At 42.2% G+C, this 14,963-nt stretch overlaps 1 long non-coding RNA gene across 1 annotated transcript in view; it reads right to left on the bottom strand.

Moving 5' to 3' along the window:
• Window positions 1–2,362: 2,362 nt before the first annotated feature.
• The window catches only part of LOC106892997, a 27,807-nt gene continuing 15,206 nt past the window's right edge, over window positions 2,363–14,963 (bottom strand). The window contains exons 3-4 of the long non-coding RNA XR_001412962.1: window positions 7,016–7,309; window positions 2,363–2,834 (exon numbers count right to left, since the gene is read on the bottom strand). This is a non-coding gene — a long non-coding RNA (uncharacterized LOC106892997). The remainder of the gene's footprint in view (window positions 2,835–7,015; window positions 7,310–14,963) is intronic.

The raw sequence follows: 14,963 nt of genomic DNA, 5'->3' as shown, positions 1-14,963 counted from the left end.
CCCCGGCGGCCCCGGGCCATTGTCCGGCGGGGCTGGGGCAGCGCAGGGCGGAGAGACCGGGGGGCAAACGGAGCCGCCGCCGCCGCCCCCCTGCCGTGACCCGGTGCCCCGGGAGCTGGGCTGGGCCCCCCGGAGAGCCCCGTCCCGGCCGGCGGAGGCCGGTCGGGCAAAGCCTCCTTCAAACCCCTCTCCCCACCGAGGCCCCTCCGCCCCGACCCCGGAGCCCCGGGGGCCTAAAGACACACGTTTTTGGGGATCCAGAAATGCGATTTCTGTGCTAAACCTACAGATTTCCGTACTGCTTTCAGTGCTGCCGGCGGAGCCAGCACACGAACGCCCCGCTCTCCCTTCGTTAACAAAAGTGATGAGGGAGCACCTTTGCCATTTCCAATGGCATTAAGGCACCCCACTGCTTTTGCTTCTCCAATTTTGGGGTTTTTTTACCTAATAAAGACTGGTCTTTTCTAGGGTTTAGTTATTTGAAATGTACCATCCGTGAAAAATAAACACGTATCTTCTTTACAAATTTCTAGACTCTTTAGATGTAAAATGTAAAGAATTTTAGAAAAAAAATACATCATCACCTTATATTTCTGATCTAAGTTTCACACATTTGAGTTTTTTTACCATGAGTCTCAGTTCCTCGAGACAATGCATACGACCTCTTCCTTCATCAGTTCGGTGTCTGAGGCAGGGTCACCCGCTGTCAATTAGTGGTGCAGGTAACGAGGTAAGACAGGAGCTAGTCAATGAAAAAAATGGTCAATCATTAGAAAAGCCTAATTCAGGAAAAAGGACACGCTCTGAAACTGAAGCTAATGAATAACAGTTTAGTAAGAAAATTAACATGTTTTTACTGGCAAAGGGATGATGTCAATGAAAATCTTGCAGGAGAGGTGAATCACAAAATCCAGATGAGTAATCAGAAGAAAAGCAGCATCATACTCTTAGAAATTAAGTGGGTACCTTTGACAACAATGTAAACACAGTCTGAAAAAGGGGACACAAATTGAATCCGGCAAATAAATTTACCTTAATTGCTTCCAGCAAATACTGAGGACTCTAATGACTCATAGTGGACCTCATGAATTGGAATCAGGAATTTTCTAAGATCCGGGTTTCCTATCATCAGAACATCCTCCAAACAAAAGGTTTGAAAAGAAAGCCATTCTGACAGTGAAAAGTATCTTGAAGGCAGCCAAATAGAAATGTTAAAATCTGTTCCTAACTGATATATCCATGTATCTATACAGATATATCCAAGATATATATCTAATGGGCTTCAGCAGACACATCAGCAGAAGGAATGACGGAGACAGTCAGAAGAAAAAGGATTTTGTTCTCAGATCCCAGTTGTTCTATACCAGAAAAAATCAGGATGATAATGTGACTGTTCTGATTTGACTGGTCATATTAGTTAAAACTAAAAGAAGATTGACTGTGACAGGTATATGAAAACCACTGCCTGAGCAACAAGTCTGCCTGAGAGGGGATGAAAGTAGCCAGAAGCTGTTACTCCCGCAAAATAACTGTTATCGTTATTTGTGTTATATTACTTGGTGTTCTTAGCCAAATCAGATATGGTCATAGCTGGATTTCTCAAGACATACTCCGTGGTACAACAGAATTTGTAAAAATGCCAGAAGAATCATTTTGCATGCTGGCATCACAGATGTCACCAAGTGCAAAGTCATTCTGGACACTAGCTTAGTCAAAAATCCCATTGAATTAATCTGTAACAAAATACTAAATCCACAGTAACTTGTATTAGCAGTTACATGAGAAGGAGGGGAGCCAAAAGGATATAGGGCAGAAATAAATTATAAATGTTGGGTGCCTTTTTCTTTCTAGGTCAATTTAGTGATGTTATAGCCAAGAAATTAAAGTAGCCTAGCAGAAGAACGAGTTAGTGTCGTGTACATGTTTATGATACTGAATTATGCATTGAGAAATCTGTAATCTCTCGTGGTGGGTCGGCACACTCTCAAGTCGTAACTGTTCCATGTGTCCAAGTCACTTTGTGCAATTCCACCATTATCTGTCTCGGTGACAGGATCCTCCAGTGGCACAGCACGGGTGTTGATGCCCCTCCGCATCGCCTCCCACCGCTCTCCCTTCTTCTGGCAACGACAAAAAACCACGTGGCAGAAAGCCTTTGTAGCTGGTGGTGTCACACCAGAGGCCTCTGACAACTCACATAATGGCTCTTCTCATCTGTGTCCAAGGACCATGTTCATACCCTCCTTCCTCCAGACCCAAGCAGCTCAGAAGACCCCTTTGTGGTCCTCCCTCTTGCGTTTTCTGCTGCTCAGGACCAGAACTGAGAAGTCTCCAAGAGCGCAGGCAGCGCAGGCTGTCCTCCAGACCCAAGCAGCTCAGAAGACCCCAAAGCCACTTTGTGGTCCTCCCTCTTGCATTTTCTGCTGCTCAGGACCAGAACTGAGAAGTCTCCAAGAGCGCAGGCAGCGCAGGCTGAGGGGTATTTGTGTGCCTCCTCTCCACACCACCCCACCAACGAAGGCTTTTTGGATGCTGGTCACATCTCATCAACGTGGATCACCCTTAACACAGCGTCATGAGGAGGATGCGTGACTCATGTTCTTGGGGCATTTGGGGAATCCAAAAGCTTCAAAAAGTGAAATAATCCTTCCTCTCACAGCGAGGTTTCCCCCATCTTCTCTGGAACAATCTCCCTGCTTTGCAGTCTTTGCTTCTTTGGAAAGTCTGTTTGTATTTAGGAGGAAAAAGGAGCTGAGATCTTCATATGTCTTACTACAGTCAGTGTCCTAGGGCAGCAGCGCTTATGCAAGATCACTTTGGCCTTCTTTGATGATCTGTAAATAGCACAATGCAGGATACACAGTCAGAGAGGTTTCTGGAGTGGGGGGAAGTGGGTTTTTCTAGTGGTTTCGGGTTTTTTGAAGGTTATTGTTCTTTTTGCTTAATGCATCTGGAGTTTGGTTTTCTACTATGTATGAAAAGATATTTTATTTATTTCACTTGTTTGGATTATTTTCCATCCAACTAGCATAGAAAGAAAGTGCAATTTACTATATAATAGAAGTGAGAGAATTGCAACAACAAAACATGAGCTTTCTCTCTGGCGACAGTGAAGGGCTTTCCAAAAATGGTGGACTAAAAGAAAATGGCTCTGACAGCGTGCTCCTGTTAGCATCTGAGATTATCAAAACAGAAGTGAATTAAATAATTTAATATATTATTGTCATCACTGATTATGTTAATCTAATTTATAAATACATCTTTTGCTCTGGACCAGACACAGACCTGATGATGCCTGGACCAATTCCGTGAGGTCATGGTTAGTTGAACAAGATGAGGATCAGACTACTATATAGATAGTTAATATATACTGGCTGGTATAATTCTTCCTGTCCTCTTCTTCCTTTCCCTCACCCCCAAGTCATTTTCAATTTCAGGTTGCCATGAGTCAGCCGACTGCTGAAGTGTTGCACAGCAGACCATTAAAGGAAAGGCTTTCAACCAAAAACTCCTTAGTTTTATTTTATTTATGAAATTATGTGGTGTTTCTCAACTCTCTTCTGCAGGAAGGGGAGTAAACAATCTCTAAAATTCTTTAAGAATGCTAAAATAAACAATTCTTGGCATGACTCAGCAGCTAACGACAACAATAGCCAGCAAGGTCTTTTCTTAATGGAATAATGTTTTTGTTTGGTTCTAAAAAAGGCAAAACAACATCACCAGAAAAGGAAGCAAATCTTTTGCTATCAAACACAGCTCTTTGACTCTTGAATGCAAAGCTCAGTCTTCCCACCAGCGTACCCTGCTCCTTGTTACACAAGTAAACAGTTCCTAGATCTTCCACCAAGCACCTCTGAAGAGGGATGGAAGCTTCCCACAGCACCTCTTTCCACCAAGGCTCCCTCCTGATACTGCCCTTCATCCTTCTCAAACAGCATCAGCAAATCCAACCACGGGCCTCTGGAGACTTGAGTCCGGAGTATGGTATCTGTCTTCCCAGTAGACTCAAATATTGAAGAGAAAATTCCTTGAATAAAAAGGGATTGTTTTTTCTCCCTAGGTTTATCATGAAAATAATTTGTATTGTGCCGCAGGCTATCCAGCAAGGGCTTGAGGTCTCTTTTCGTGTAAGTACTGTCTATCAAGTGTAAATCGATGCATTGTGTACTAAGTGTAAAAATGCTTTTCTGACACTCAGATAAATGATGATTGTTGTTTCGACCCTTGTCTTTCACTCACCTCTGCTCAGTTGCTGACTTTTGTGGTTTCTGAGATGACATGTTGATTTAGGACCACTGCGATAAACCAATCTCATCTCTCACTTTCCATCTAATTTTATACTCTTATACCCTAATGGTCTTATTTGCCACCAGTCTGCATTCTTCTTAGGCATTGCAAATAAATTTATTCATTATGTTCTTTGCACTCCCATGCTAATGTCTTAGAACAAATTGTTCTCTGCTGCTTTATCTTCCGCTGGAGGAAAGTCCAGGCACAAAGCTGGCCCAGGATTTGGTTAAGATTGTTTTGAGCCATCTTTTCTTACAACTCCAGATGAGTGATGTTTTAAGTTCCTCAACCCCAGCCAAGGATTTGGGCCATTATTAATTAGTTATTATTAATAATTGTTAAGTGCCTACAGTGCACTTCTAGCATAAAAAAGGGGCAGGCTTCTTGCCTGAAAGAGCTGTTGCTCTAAGGGGATGTCCACACTGCAGCCTCCCATATCTGAGCTCGCTTTAAAATACTTAGCTCGTTAGCTGGTATTCGTGATCTGGTGTATTATTTGAGCTGAAACTGCATGGAGCTCTGCAAGCGGCCGCTCACCTCGCTCCTCGGCCCCAGCATCTGCAGAGATTTGGCTTTACCAGATCACATTCACTGCGCCGTGCCCCTTTGTTCGGTCCAAGTTTGAGTAGATAGATGCCCCAAGAGGTGGTGCAGCCTTTCAGTTGGAAGCCCGTACCAAATTTCAACAATTTAAAGCTACTTCGCATTTTGCAACTTCTCTTTAATGAACGAAAAAAGAAACCAAACCCAAACAATTGCAAAACGTGTTGGGAATATTCTACTCTGACTCCATTGCAAATATGTTCTGTCTTTTGACCATCTTTCTCCTTTCTATTTTAGATGCCTGACAACACGCTTACTATTGCTGGTTGGTTTCCATTCACTGCAAAGTTGGAATAACTTACGATGAAAGTCCTGTCCCAGTTATAGATGAATGACAAGGCTTTTACTATAGCTGGTTAGTTTCCACTGGCTGCAAAGTTGGAATAACTTGCAGTTAAAATAATGTCCCGATTATAGATGAATGACAACACTTTTGCTATTGTGAGTGAGCACCTGTGGACTGCAAAGCTGGAAGTAACTTACAGTACAAATACTGTTCCAATAAAGGTAGAAGCTTAGTAAGATGATGATCACCTCTTTAGCCCTTTCCAACACTGCAGTTTTTGCTTTCTGGCAATAGCTATAGCCAACTCCATAATTTGGATTTCAAATTTAGTAAGTGATAAATCATGCATGAGACCCAAAATATACAAAGCAGCAGTTGCAAAAATACTCTTCTTCAGTATTTTAGAAAGAACATCACAAAAATGTTTGCCAAATGAATTAATGTTTCTATAAAAAGACATGTGAAGAAATTAGCTCTTAAGAGATTACAACACACACACATGCCATTATTATTACTATAACTAGTTAGCAACAATTTCAAAATTAAGATATACTCTATAAAATCAATAAGAAGGAATTCCTTGCAATTGGCCCTAAGTCATGCTTCCAGGATTGGGGATCTTTATCTCAACAACAATCACTCTCTCTGCTGAGTATTTATTTATTCTCTGCTTCCTCTGCTAGTTCAGCTCCCGTGTTTCACAAATACAACCACATAAACAGCGAGGGATTTTCTCCTGCTCCTTCCAGCCTCAGACAGAACCGTCTCGTACCCCGCTGCCTATTTCATAGAGTTTTTTTCTAAATAACTCATTCTGATGGTTTGCCACCAACTGGCATGGTACAGGCAGGAATTTAGGCACTACGGTGAACTGAGTGCTTTCCACGCCTACCACTCATTAAAAAGTACTGCTGGAGAGTTTACATTCCAAAAATAAAGGTTTTCATAGAAATATGGCCTTTTTCAAATGCTTGCTGAATGCTGAGGTTTCTAACTGGCTAGTAAGAAAGTGTTGGCTCTTCTGGAGAACATAAATAAACACAGGTAAGAAAGACCAATAAAGGAACATTCCTCACTAGATGGTTTCCAGAGTTCTGTATAAAAAACAGCCTTATACTATCTGGAATAATTTCACTGTCAGGAAGTTTTTCCTTGTAAAACTTTCTTTGTTTTTCTTAGGCCCACTACGCTTAGGTAAATTCTATCTTCCCTTTACTTTTGTATTCTAAATAGCTGTAAATTTTATCACGGGCTTCTTCAGACACCAGCTATCCCTAAAACTTAGACTGCTCTATGACACTAAATGAGATTTTTCAATATTCCCATTGTTCTTCAAAAGCCTCCACTGTCGTTTTGTGCCTTTGTTCTAAGTACCCTCCAAGGTTTGTAGTCCTGGGGGCACCAAATTAATGTTTTATTTAAGGTGCAGCCAATTGCTCTTCACTTCCGAACATGGAAATAGAAATCACATTTCATGAAGCTATTTCCACCAGGGTTGTGGTCACTCTAAAATATTCTGTGGATTTCTAATAGAAAGCAGGTAATGCCAACTGTGTGAAGACGGGCTGATTTATAACCCCAAGCGATGCTCAGACAATAATTTTATTTAATTGTCACAACTGGCTGAACATTTCTAACCTTCTAATTGTGAATAGAGGTTGCCTTGTGCAGCAAAATGACTCTTACAACAATGAACCATTCATTCTGCTGTGACTACACCAGTGGGCGGAGGGGAAGTGCCAGCTTTGTAATCTTTGAAATTATTACTATTAAAACAACTGTACAACTAGGATATTGGCACGTCGGCAAAGAAATAAAAAGCCTTCCATCTCTTACCTGTTCACAGTTTAGAACCAACCTGAGCTGGTAGCAACCATAACCATTAGCATCTGGTAGGGCTGGTGCATTCACAAAGTCATCAGTAATGCGAGCTGCGCGATGCGATGATAAGAGAACATGCTCAGACAAAAAAAAAAATGCTGGAAAGATGAGAAGCCTTGTCCCTTTCCACAAGAGGTGGCTGATAGGGTGAAAAACACAGAACAGAAGGAGAAGCAGTGCAAGATTTGCAAGCCTGTTCCTAACACCCAGCAGCGAGGGAAATCCTTGTCTTCTCCTTTGAAGCAATGGCTGAGAACAAGAACAAGAAAAGAAGTCTTATTTAGCAAAAAGGTGGGGAGGTTAGAATGTTAAAAAAATGATAAAACCCTGTAGGAATTAATCAGCATTTTTTCCGGAGAAAAGTACAATATATGGATCTACAAGTGCAGAAAATGTCTTTTTTTTAAAGAAATACCATATAATATTGTTTTATAGACCATTATTACAAGCCTTATCCTAGAGAAAATATACTACGAAGTCAGTCTGCCTTTGTAGAGGTGGGCTTTGCATTCATCATTTTAATTTCAGTTTTAAAACCAAAGAAGGACAGCTATTTATTCTGGTAAAGTTGCTGTGCATCGCCCTTCCATTTCTTACCTTCATCATGGAAGCTCAAAAGTGTTAAGAAAGACACGTTACAAGGTTCACTTGACAAAAAAGCATGGTTCACTTCACATGCTTCTCCATTTGGAGCAGACAGTGTGCTTGGTGGACAGCTGAAAGGGCAGATGTGCCCCCCATCCCACCAAAGCAGGGATTCCTCCTTCATAATGGACATAATGGTCCAAGTGCTTGTGGGACCTTGGAGCAGACTGGAAACTGCTGAATGCCATGCTCGGGAAGGGAGAGGAGGAAGCAAAAACACAGAAGATAAACTGGGCCAAGAGGTCCTAGGGGGGTTTCATACACGAATCAGATTATATTAGGTCAAAGCGCATCACTGGAAGTGGACGTGATGCCTTCAAACCTGGACAAAATGAGACTGAAAGCATTGCTTTGAAATTCCTTGCTATGGAATCCTAGGAAATTTCACCCCAGTGAATAAGTATTATCGGTTGCACTCAGGTGTTAACCAGGAAAGAGGTGTTCTTGCCTCCACTTACACAAAGATCCCTGAGGAATGCCCCAGGCAGTTGATCTTTTTCAGGAAGATCAGCCTGGTACCTACTGCAGGAAGGTCTCGGGCACAGGAGCTCAGTGAACAAACCTACTCTATAAAGCTCTTCATCTGCAGTGTTTTTGGGTGTGTTTTGGAATGGAGCTTTTAGCTCATAGAAACAAGCAAATTATCCTCATGATCTCTGCATCCCAGTCTCACCCATGACATCGTAATGCTGGTTTATATGATAACCAAGTAAGTATCTGAGCACCTTGCTGTCTGTGCGAGTTGGACCTTTGGCACATGCAAATCAGATGAGACTCTGCCCCACAGAAGCTGTGACCTTACAATAGGGCATTTCGCCTTCCCTTTGGTTTCAAATGCAGCAGCTCAGATTTTCATTTACATGAAGATCTTTTACATCAATTACAGCTGAATTTTATGCTATAACTAAGATCCCTTTGCTCCGAAAAAGTGGTTCAACGTGCATTAATTAATTACATTCAATAAGCACACAAGAGACCGCCTTGTGGTTTTTGTTCCTCCTCTAAGAATTTTGGGAAGTTGGCGGCAATTCACAGAAGTGCTCAGCTCCATAAGCCTTTCTCCCTCAAATTCTCCAACTCTCCCCTTCTGCACACCTTGCTGCTTTCCGTGAGGTCTCTCGAGCAGCCACAAATGTGTTTCTGTTCTTGTATCCTACTCCGTGCATTTGCTAAATCCTTTACAATGGGTTTTCCTCAAAAGCTAAAAACTTTCCATAAACTGGTTTTTACCTATCCAAGTTTTGCAGATGTACTCTCCTGAGACGCTGACTTCACTCGTTTAATGATTCCTATCCAGCTACTGCATTTTTACAGCAACTGCACGAGGGGATTGTGACCAGAAGAACCAGGGAAAGGCTCGTCTGAGTGTATTCAAAGGACTTAAACGTATGAGCAGAACATCCATGAGGCAGTTAAAGAAAAATTCACCTTAACTCTCCGGTATTGTATCTTTGTTGTGTCTTCTGTTCTTATGTAAAGAAACTCTTGGATTAATATTAAATTTATTATTAGAGCCGTGCAGGTGGAAAAGAATTCTAGATGGGTAGAGAAACTACAGAGTAATTGCCCGGGAGTGGTCACTAGTAGGGGAAGACAGAAAGTAATGCTTAGTTGGGAACAGTGATCTTCCAAAAGACAATCTTTCAGTGACCTTTCAAAAAGACAGAATTTTTGCTGCTATTTCACTTTTACCACAGCTTTGTCCAAATGGGAGTATTGTGCAGAATTCTGCTTTTCTGGTTTCTGGTGTCTTTAGCACAATGGACATAAACAATGAAGAACTTCTGGTGCTCACCAAAACCAGAGCATCCACCAAGCTGATGGGGAGTCCGAGAAAAGGGGAGCATTAGAATTTGAGACCACATGAAATACAAATCACAACCTGCGTTCAGAATCTGTGGCTGGTAGAGCTCACCCGAAAGGCTGGAGGGATAGATCTGCTAATGCTATATACTGTGCTCTCCCTCTGCGCTGCCTGTGAAGCTCCTCTGTGATGGAAGGGAAGATCTTGGCAGCCTTTGGTGCCTTGCCCGTCATTCCCATGACGCTGCCATACATTCCCTTCAGCATTTTCTACATCTTTCCTTTACCTCCCAACAGCAGCAACATCAGTTACTCAACAGGAAACGGCTCAGAATGAGCCTTTCATTTGAGGAGTCTGCCAAAACCAAAACACTTTTAGAAATAGACAACTGATCTCATAAACAGAAATAAATCTAAAATTAACTGAAACCAAAATCACATGTTTCCCCCCCCCACGCCCCCACCCAGGTCTCTGGGTGTTGAGAATCTTAAGCTGAGATCTCCATTCTGAAATTAAAATTAGACTCGCAGCCTGAAAACTAACCTCAGACTCAAACTTCGGAGGAGCGGCTCGAAATGATACGTTCTATACTTAGATATAAATGCACAACTTTAGACTCATCTGTACTCATAAGTTGTTTCCTAGAAACAAAATCTTACGATTTCTGTTCAATTAGATTGTGTATTTTAATTAATTCTCTAATCTTTCTCTGGAAGCACATCATCAAATATAAGAGGCATCTGCACCGCTGTAATTGACATAAATAGAAATAATGAATGCACAACCTTTGGGTTGATTGGACACCTGGATTATTTCTTGCTGAGAAAAATAATACATCTTTCCACAAGCAAATTTTGGGAAGAGAGAGAGTGGTAATTTCATCAACAAAGCATTAGGGGAAAAAGCGGGCTAGAATTACACACATTTACTAGGTAGAGCCTCTACTCCATCCTCTGTCAGGGCTTTGCTCAAGAGACTGAAATGAAACGGCAACAGTTGGTTTCTCTCAGAGATTTCTGTAATAGAGAACAGAGGATCCAGTCCATGTATAGGAATTCTGGAAATCCTCACTGAAATACAGCAGGAATTCTGTTTGCCACCGTAATTCCTTCTGACTGAAATAATCCCACTGAAATCTATTTCTTCTGTTTTGTTTTGGTTTGTTTTTTTTTTTCCAACAGAATAGGCTTTCATTTCTGTAAAGGGATAATACTATTGTTACACCTATTTGTTCTGTACAAACAAATTCTTACAGAATACAGACCATTTACTTTGCAAAAATCGATCTCTTGCCTCTTGCACTTGGAATTTCATGTACAGAACACAAACCTCCTGAATGATTCCCATAAGGATTCATTTAAGAGGCTTCATTATGTGGAAAGGGTATAAAAGCAACCCAAGACCTAAAATGGCTGCTCGGCATCGTGTTGTTCGGTGGCTGCCGGCGTGATTTACAGCTACGCATTTTCTGCTCTTCTTTCTTTAGCTTCGTGCTGAATTATAAATGAACGACTGGATCCTGGGGTTCTTCTCCTACCTCGAAATAAAATTAACCTGATTGAGGGACAGTTTTCTAACACAGGGACTCAATGGATTCTTTATAAGGAAATACATTATTTGGAGAGAAAGACCCAAACCCCTCTCAGACCTTCCAGTTTTCCTCTGAAATGAAGAGTAAAGAAAGCTAGATGCAAAACCAGACCAGACAATTAAACGTAAGCTAATTTGAGGCAGTTGTGTGGATAAGCAATTCATAATGCTTTGGGTGAACAAATATTTAAGCAGCTAAAAGGTGACTCGTAGGCTTTGGCTGCATTTGAACGCTCACGTGTGGTGAATTTTTCTACTGAGGGAGGTACTGGACAACACGTGCCATCTGCAAAATCACCTTCACCCTTCCCGACAGCATGGATGCTTCCTGTCTGCTTCACGGCTGTGGTCCATATCTGTTATTAAATAATGTAGGCAAATGCTGCAATCCCATCCCGCAAACGAATTGTAAATAATTACTGAGCTTCTTTTTTTTTTTAACAGATGACGCAAGCCCCTGCCTTAGGGGCGTGCAGCCTACCTCAACAACAGGCTAAAAAGATGGAAAATAATACACAACACCAGAAATTGGGCGGGAAGGGGGGAAGGTCTGGCCCCGCTCAATACTGAAGGCTTGAGAGAAGACATTCATAGGAAGACAGAAGAGACAGAACTGTGAAGTTCAAAGTCAAGAGGACATTTAACACTCAAAGGCCATCTAAATTTTACTTTCATCCTGGATGCAGCCCCCAGACCTGCTGGAGGGAGAATCACCTCCATGGGGCAGGCCCAGAGGCAAGGACAGACCCCAGGGAGGCATCTCTGCAGGCCCTTTGCACCCTCTGACCACAGCCACCAACACAGCTCTTGGGGCCGTCAACCACAAAGGTTCCTTAGCTCTCTCCTTGGATTATAGGCCAGGGTTAGGCTGATTTAGCCTTATTTCTTTTTGTAAATAAGGCACCAGGATCTGCCAGCAACATTCCTCTCATTTTATCTGATCTCATAAGAATTATTTTTAGTAAGAGCTGGTTTGGCCTGAAAGAAAGCTATTCTCTAAAAAAAGCTTTGTACACTTAAGACATATGGGACAGAAGGAAGCCTGCATGTAGCGTTACTGTTTTTTTTCCAGTCACCAGAAAAACCCTGAAATTGCCCTTTTTAGCAAACAGAAAAGATAAATGGGTTGGTTCTGAATTGAAAATAATAGATATGCCTTGTGCCATTCTTGACAACCTTTTCTGAAGTCTCATTAGCTCACAGAACATGTGCACAACTCCTACCTCTTTTTCTAAGTTACACAGGTATAATTCCACCAAAATAACAGCTGAATAGCTGTAGTAGAATGGGAGCTATTTCTGTTGCTTCCTTCACAAAAATTAATTGAAATAAATACTTCACAGCAGCAGCAGCAGCAGCAACATCAGCCAGCCCCCCCTTTCTGCCAAGCTCACAAGCCCTGCAGACGTTGCTGAGGGTCATCATGCTCTGTATTTCAGTACACAGCCTTAGTGAATGGCACGCGTGATATGCTTACTAAGCTACTTTGGATAAACATGGAAAAAATCTAGTGGGGTAGTTGTCACAGACCAGAATGGTTTCATGCACTGTGTGATTTGAAGGGAGATGCCTTTGCCATGTGTCATTTACCTTTTATACATTGCTGCTGCTCCGGATTTCGTAACCGTTAATTCTTTGGATGCCCCCACTGAAGTTGTTATACACATCTATGCATTAAAGAAAATGAGAACTCTGCGTTCTTACGTGATGTCACATTATAGTCCACCGACAGCTTTATTGCTCTTTACCATGTTTGGGAACAAAGGGAAAGGGATGCCAATGACGTATGTCTCATGTTAGAACAATTTCCTTTTCACACTTGGGAAAGCAGAGCTCCTCTCTTTTACATACGTTTTATGTACACACACAAAGCCTTGGGACGTCAGGATCCTGAGGGAAAAAAACCCACCTTCTCTTACGTTTCCTATGTAAATCAGTGACAGCCGTGATCATGTGCTAAATGGTAAATGAGCCAGTGAGGTGAAGTCAGCAAAAACTGTCACAAGTTAATTTGAAACTTCATTTCTTAAGCCACGATCCTGCAAGTCATAAGGATCCTGGAGTAGGTTGGGCTCTGTCAGGTGTGGATTAATTGTTGGCGTAACTGATACAACAGCAAACAGCATCCTAGACTCTCCAAACAGCATCCTAGACTGTCCAAAGACTGTCTTGGGGAGAAGAACAGCATGCATCTGTCCGGTGTATCGCAAAAGACCTCGCTGATGACCACCTTCCGTGGCACACCTGTAACACACCCACTACACCTCAGTTGCTGCTAATTTGATAAATCAGCTGACACCACAGGGAGAGAATGATGATATTTAATGTACGACGGGAATTCAGGGTAATGTGGAGTCAGTTCCTCCCTCCTGTCCCCACTGTGGTACTCCTAAACCACCTCCAATCCCTCTGTGCCTCCATTCCTGGTTGCATGGTAATAATTTCCCCCTCCTAGGAAGGCTGAGAAACCATACACGTGTTTAAGCTGAACTGAGGTCTTTAGTTGGAATTTGCAAAGCCAAAGTGGCTATTTCATACAGTACATTGTGACATTATGACTAATGAAGATAAGGCTTCCTGTAGCTGAGGCTTCTACAATCTTCATTTAAGTCACTGTTTTCAGCTACTTACAATATTAGGAAGTACAAACTACAATGGCTGAAAATTACCACGTTGGGTATCCAGCTCACCTGAATACTTTTGGATAATTCTAGCCAAAGTAACCCAGGCAAGAGAGAAGGATATCATTTTGCCTTAAAATGTACACATCCTTTTTCTTTTTCGAAATCCTAGCCCATCCTCACTCTAAAGGAGGAAAGAATTACAAACGCAGCTATCAAGGAGGCATCTTTTGCTGTTATAGAACCATTGAATGGTTTGGGTTGGCAGAGACCTTAAAGACCATTGCGTTCCAACCCCCTTCCCGTGGGCAGGGACACCTCCCACCAGACCAGGTTGCTCAAAGCCCCATCCAGCCTGGCCTTGAACCCCTCCAGGGATGGGGCAGCCACAGCTTCTCTGGGCAACTTGTTCCAGTGTCTCACCACCCTCACAGGAAAGAATGTCTTCCTAACTTTAACCTTTTATTATTAGCATTGGTAAGTATTCGTAGGGTGGTAGTCCCTCGGTCAGTGGGTGTTGGGTAAGCACAGGAGAAAAGTCTGTCTCTTCACGGACAACTCTGCAATCTGAAGAATCTGACCTGTAATTCAATAGCTGGAACTTTTCACTGCAGCGTTCAAACTGAATTCAGCCAACCCCCATCTTATCCTGCTACTCTTCCTTCTCTTCCTCCTTTTACTTCTTCTTTACCCCTTAGGCTTCTATTTCTTCTTTGTTTGTTTGTTTCACACTTTTCAGTAAAAATGAGAGCATTCTGCATTTCTCCATCTCTGTTTTCCTTTCCATCTCCCCCATTTCTGTGCTCTTTTTCCCACAATTAGCTCACTTTTTTTACTTCTTCATTTTTATTTCCCTCTTCTGTCACAAGAAACAAAGCGTGAGCCTGATCTTGCATTATCTTTGTAATTATTTGAACCTGTATTACATCTTCAGACCACCTTTATAACCACAAGAGCTAAAACTTGATTATTATTATTATTATTAATTTTTTTGTAATAAAAACTCCTTCTGGGCAGCCTCCCAACTATGATGTCAGTCTTATGACATTTGCCTGAGTTTGCTGACATCCTGAAAGAATGATCTCAGGAGGTGTATTCTCCTGGCTGCAAGGGCCAGCAACGGCCCATCACAGTCAGTAATTAGCCTGCCCACAGCTGATTATTTTGGGGATTGGAATGGTGCAAGGGGAGAGAATGAAGTCCCCCCCCCAAGAGGCAAGATCTGGAAATGGCTGAAAGATGG

The sequence above is a fragment of the Calidris pugnax genome, unplaced genomic scaffold (assembly GCF_001431845.1).
Source record: "Calidris pugnax isolate Ruff unplaced genomic scaffold, ASM143184v1 scaffold24, whole genome shotgun sequence".
Taxonomy (NCBI): domain Eukaryota; kingdom Metazoa; phylum Chordata; class Aves; order Charadriiformes; family Scolopacidae; genus Calidris; species Calidris pugnax.
The sequence above is the reverse complement of the archived record's forward strand: the minus strand, read 5'-3'. Positions and strand labels throughout refer to the sequence as shown.